Consider the following 6,107-nt stretch of genomic DNA (forward strand, 5'->3'; position numbering starts at 1 on the left):
AAGAGAGGAAACACCAGGTGCTTTCTGGAAAACGGCAAAAAACAGACTTTAGTGTATGCATATTGGATTGAATTTTGGACAACGTGGTTTTGTGATAGTGCCTATAAATTCTGATGCAATAACAAAAAGGAGATGAGCCTGGGTGAAGCATAAAAGATGGTTATGTTCAAAAGCAAGCATTTTGTAAATCTCAAAGATCTGTATAACTTATTAGAACTAACATGTTCTATGAAGGTTATAACGAGGCACACTCACCTTAAGAGGTACATTTTACTCACTGAACTAGAAAGAAGAGTGAACTAATATTTTTATTCAGCTGAAAAAATGTACCAGGTATTTTTTTCTAGGTAACGGTAGAAAGAAAGGTTTGGCCTCAGCTTGGATGAAGCTTTCCATGGTAACAGTCCCAAATAAGACCACACTCACTGTCATCATCAGTTCTGATCCATAGCTACTCTGCAGGTCAGAGCAGAACTGCCCTTTTGGGGTTCGAAGACTTTAAACACTTATGGAAGGAGAGAGTCAGGCAGTCTTATTGGTCCTCTACCGAGTGACAGGTGGGTTTTAACTGCTGACCTTGAGGTTAGCAGTTCACTGCATAGTCCTCTATGCCACTGAGGGTCCTGACAATAGTGTATAGACATTATACCCCAAAATCACTGGGCCTAAAAGCAGAAAGGGGTTTCCTGAAGCTGAGCAGGCTTTACTCCTGCCTTCCTTTCTGTTTTTCATTGGCAATTGTTTTAATTCACTGGTAAGTTTTATAAACTTCAGTTATTAAAGGCCAAGAATACATATTGTCTGTGCTATGACCCAAAATTGACTAAATGACAGTGAGTGACACGAGTTAACCCTATGATATGTTCTCTCTAAGAATTGTGATCCCTGTAGATCCCCCAGGGAACTGATTTTGACCTTAAAACAACTTGTTTGCAAGGAAGCAAACCCGTTTCAACATGTCATGAACCTCCACTATATGAGAGGCAATGGACATGGCACTGAAGACCCAAAGATGAAGATAAAATGCTCCAGACAATGTAAAGCAACAATTATACTGGGTAATTACTCCTGTTCATACCTTTATAAGAACACACATTACATTACATTGAAATTGTCTGTGTAAGCATCTATGTCCTTAACTAAGAGACATGTGCTGCTTAGCTTATCTTCTTATTGCCAGCATCTAACATAGATTTTAGGCTCAAGAATGCATTCAATAAATGACATCTAGAAATAACTGAACCAGAAGTAAGCTAATAAGAATACAGGCATCTATAAGACAGTGAAATTCTGCAAGTCAAAAACCTGGGTGTGTCCTGGGCTTCTACTTCTTTCTCTTTAATATTTAAATTCATTCCAATTTAATCATTAAGTCCTAATGTTCCTCCCTCCAAAATCCCACGAAAATCCACACACTCTCTTCTTCCTGGACCTGCGCCATCATCACAATTGTTCCTATCCTTGAGCCCATTGTTGCTGCCATGGTACCAATCCATCTCCTTGAGGGCTTTCCTCTCTTTTGCTGCCCCTCTACTTTGCCAAACATGAGGTCCTTCTCCAGGGACTGGTCTCTCCTGACAGCATGTCCAAAATATGTAGGACATTGTCCCATCATCCTTGCCTCTAAAGAGCACTCTGGCCAGCCCTCTTCCTAGACACATTTGTTTGTCCTTTTAGCAGTCCAATATTTTTCTCCAGCACTATAATTCAAATGCATCGATTCTTCTTTGGTCTTATTTATTCAATGTCACCTTTCAAAGGAGAGACAGAGAAGGATATCCTTTATGACCATTCTTACTCAACATTGTCTTGGAAGTATTAGCTATAGCCATAAGACAATGGCATGAAATCCAAGTAATCTAAATGGACAAAGAAGTAAATCACTCACTATTTGCAGATGATGTGATTTTATACATAGACCACCTCCAAAGACTTGACAAAGAAATTGCTGGAAACAATCAAATTATATGGTTACGAGGCCAGATACATATAAACATGCAAAATTCAATCAGATTCTTCATTTGTATGAAAAGAGTTCTGAAAAAGAGATCAAGAAAATATTACCATTTACAATAGTCACAGAAAAGGTGACATAGTTAGGGATAAGCCTAACCAGAAAAACCAAAGATTTATACAAAGAAAGGCAGAGAACATTACTTCGAGAAACCTGTATAAACAGAAGAATAGCTCATGTTTGTGGGTAGGAAAGCTTAATATTATGAAATGTTGATACTACACAGAGCAATTTAAAAAATCAATGCAATTCCAATCTGGTTCACAGATTCATTCTTTAGAGAAATGGAAAAACGAATTACTAACTTATTATGGAGAGGACAGAGATCCAGGATAAGCAAAGAACTTCTCAATAAGAACAAGTCTGTGGTCTCTCACCCCAAAACCTATTACACAGCCACAGCAGTAACACAATTTGGTGTTGGTATAATGATAAACCAAAGGGACAGAATAGAGAACCCAGAAACACAATTTACTCAGCTACAGCAGCTGATCTTCAACAAAGGGCCAAGAAACATTAAATGTGACAGAGATCGTCTCAAGCAAATGGTGCTGGTAAAACTGGATCTCCAGCTGCAAAGGACTGAAACAAGACCAATATCTCATCTAAAAAAAGAACTGAAGGAGTTCGCCCCATGGTCCCTTGGGTCTGTGTCTTGCTTCAACAGTGTTTGAACAGAACAGATCCGGGGACTGCCTGCCTCCAACCTTCCGCCACGCTCGTTTCCTCTCCGGAAGTAACTTCAAGACCATCTTCTTGGGACCAGTGAACACTTTTATTTGGTGTGTGGCGACCTCCAAACCAATGCATCGTGAGCTCTCAGATCCATCAGAATTATTCCGCCGACGATGAGGCCGGCATCAACTGTCTTGTCAACCTGCACCTGTGGGCCTCTGACACCTACCTCTCTCTGGGCTTCTTTTTCAACCACGAGGATGTGGGCTTGGAAGGCGGGGGACACTTCTTCCACGAGCTGGCGAAGGAGAAGCGCGAGGGGGCCGAGCGTCACTTGAAGCTACAGAACCAGTGCAGCAGCCGCACCCTCTTCCAGGATGTGCAGAAGCCATCCCAAGATGAGTAGGGTAGAACCCTGGAGGCCATGGAAGCTGCCCTAGCCCTGGAGAAAAAACTCAACCAGGCCCTTCTGGACCTGCACGCCGTGGGGTCCACTCTTGCTGACCCCCATCTCTGTGACTTTCTGGAGAACCATTTCCCGAACAGGAGGTGAAACTCCTCAAGAAGATGGGCGACCACCTGACCAACCTCCGCAGGGCGGCCAGTCCCCAGGTCGGGCTGGGCGAGTATTTCTTCGAGAGCCTCACCCTCAAACATGACTAGGAACCTGTGGCTCCAAGCCACCTGCGAGGGGCTCTCTGCCTTCACCCTGCAGACCTTAGCCCCTCTGCCTGAAACTGCCCCTGCACCAGCCACAGCGCCACCGCCCTGGAGCCCATCCTCCAAGCCTGGGACCATATGAACACAATCAAGTTTCCTTTTGCAGCAAAAAACAAACAAAAAAGAACTGAAGATGGATCAACGACCTAAATTGAAATCCTACAGCTATAAAGATCATCAATGATACAATAGGGACAAACTGAAGGCCTTTGCTCTACAGTATAGGAATGTATCAACTACATTGAAGGAAGCACACAAAGACAAAATAGATGACTAGGACATACTTAAATAAGACGTTTATGTGTGCGCATAAAAATACTTTAAAGGGTCAAAAGAGAACCCATAGACTTGCCAAAATTTTTTTTTGGCAAGAACACAGAAGACAAGGAACTAATATCTAAAATCTATAGAAAATGGCCATAACTCAATAAGAAAAACACAAATAACACAATTAAAAAGTGCAAAGCAGTTCACAATTGCAAGGAGTTGGAAACAGCCCAAATTTCTAACAGACAAATGGATTAAATAACTGTGGTACATACATACAAGGAGTATTACGCATCCGTAAAAAGCAGTGATGAACACATGAAGCACATCTCTGCATGGGAAGAACCGGATGAAATTATGCTAAGTGAAGTAAGCCAAGCACAAAAGGACATGCACTACATGAGTCTGCTGAGGTAAGCTCAAAAAATTCAAAAGGGGCATAAGGAAGAAGCTACTGTATACATACATCCCTGGGGTGAGGTCCAGGTAATATGGCAGTGACCAGACTAAACTCAGGGATACATATGGTAGCCCACTAAAAAGGGTGGGGGGAGACATGGGTAGCCAGGGGAACAGGGCACGAATCCACACATGGGGAGAGTGTTGATTGTGTCTCCACAGGGAAAGATGGAGGTCAACACGGAGGTCCAAAAACACAACACATTGACATGAAGCAGGGAACTGATAGAGAGGCCTGAGGGGCTGACCCCACTACCAACTACCAACCAAGTGGACAGCACCACCCTCCCCTCTTCTCCCCCCACCCCCTGAAGAATTCACTTCAGAGGACAGCACTGAAGGTACAGCTCAAGGAGAGGGACTTGTCTGATCAGAGCACACTGAAGCCAATGAGAGGGGAAGGGAGAAAAAAAAGTGAAGCACATCCTGGCTCACCAAACCCTGAGGACAATGTTTCTGCTCAGAGCAGCAATGCACAGAGACTACCACAGGGCCGGCCTCACCATGGGGTACAGCATTCCTCACTAACACATAGCACTATGGGGAAAACACTAGAGACACACAGTGGGAATTGTGCCTGCTCTGAGCCCACTATACTGAAGCCAGCCCCTGGGGGCATGCAGCACAGCAGCAGAGGAGGCAGAGGCAGGGGGAGCAGAGCAATGAAGTCCCTAAGGATAGATGTGGTGCCAGGGCATCGCACCCCATCAGACTCGACAGGAAATCACTCATGAAAGACAACAAATAGACCCTGAACTATATAGTGTTTTTTGTCCATTGTTGTTGTTGTAGTTATTGTTTTACTTTGTATTGTTGCTTCATTGTACTCAGTCTTGTGATGGTACATATTGTTGTTGCTGCATGTCTACCAGGAAGGGATAGGCGGGATAAAGAAGCTGGAAAAGAGAGCAACGGGATGACAGTTCTCAAGGGACATGGGAGAAGAGGAGGTAGAGGAAAAGAAGTGGGTATTAACAAACCCAGGGACAAGGGAACAACAAGTGATCCAAAATCAGTGGTAAGGAGGGTGTAAGAGGTCTGGCAGGGCTGGATCAAGGGTAATGTAACCAAGAGGAATTTCTGAAATCCAAATGAAGGCTGACCATGATAGTGGGACAAGAGGAAAGTACAAAGAAATAGAGGAAAGAACTAGGAGGCAAAGGGAATTTATAGAGATCTAAATACAGGCATATACAGATGTAAATATATTTATATACAATGAAGGGGAAATAGATCTATGTACATATATTTATAGGTTTAGTATTAAGGAAACAGACAGTGGGATCCTGCTCAAGTACTCCCTCAACACAAGAACACTTTGTTCTCACAATTCAGCAGTCTGATATGCTCACTTTCCTGGCATGATCGCTGAAGGCAATGAGTGAACAAGCAAATGTGGTGAAGAAAGCTGATGGTGTCTGGCTCCCAAAGATATAACATCTGAGGTCTTAAAGTCCTGAAGATAAACAAGCAACCATCTAGCTGAGAAACAACAAAACCCACATGGAAGAAGCACAAAAGCCTGTCCCAACTTAATCGCTGAAGACAAAGCAGGTGCATAAGCAAATGTGGTGAAGATAGCTGGTGATGCCTGGATGTGAAAAGATATAGAATCTGGGTTCCTATATGCTGGAAGATAAACAATGGGCCATCTAACTGAGAAACAACAAAGCCCACATTGAAGAAGCACATCAGCCTGTGAGATCATGAGGCACTGAAGATATCAGGTATCAGGCATCAAAAACCAAAAAAACCCCATAGCATTGTGAAAGAGGGGGTACGGAGTGGGGACCCAGGGCCGTTCTGTGGGAAATTGGACATCCCTTGCAGAAGGGCTGCGGAGAGGAGACAAGGCAGTCAGGATGCAGGGTAGCAACGATGAAACATACAATTTTCCTCTAATTCTTGAATGCATCCTCCCACCCACTATCATGATCTAAGTCTACTTTACAAATCCGGCTGGACCAGAGGA

At 43.5% G+C, this 6,107-nt stretch overlaps 1 pseudogene; it reads left to right on the forward strand.

The window, feature by feature from the left end:
- The first annotated feature begins 2,298 nt into the window (after nucleotides 1-2,298).
- Nucleotides 2,299-3,352, forward strand: LOC101656639 (annotated as a pseudogene).
- Nucleotides 3,353-6,107: the final 2,755 nt, after the last annotated feature.

This window comes from Echinops telfairi, unplaced genomic scaffold (assembly GCF_000313985.2).
Source record: "Echinops telfairi isolate 266 unplaced genomic scaffold, ASM31398v2 ScPeMD7_1;HRSCAF=3_0, whole genome shotgun sequence".
Classification (NCBI taxonomy): domain Eukaryota; kingdom Metazoa; phylum Chordata; class Mammalia; order Afrosoricida; family Tenrecidae; genus Echinops; species Echinops telfairi.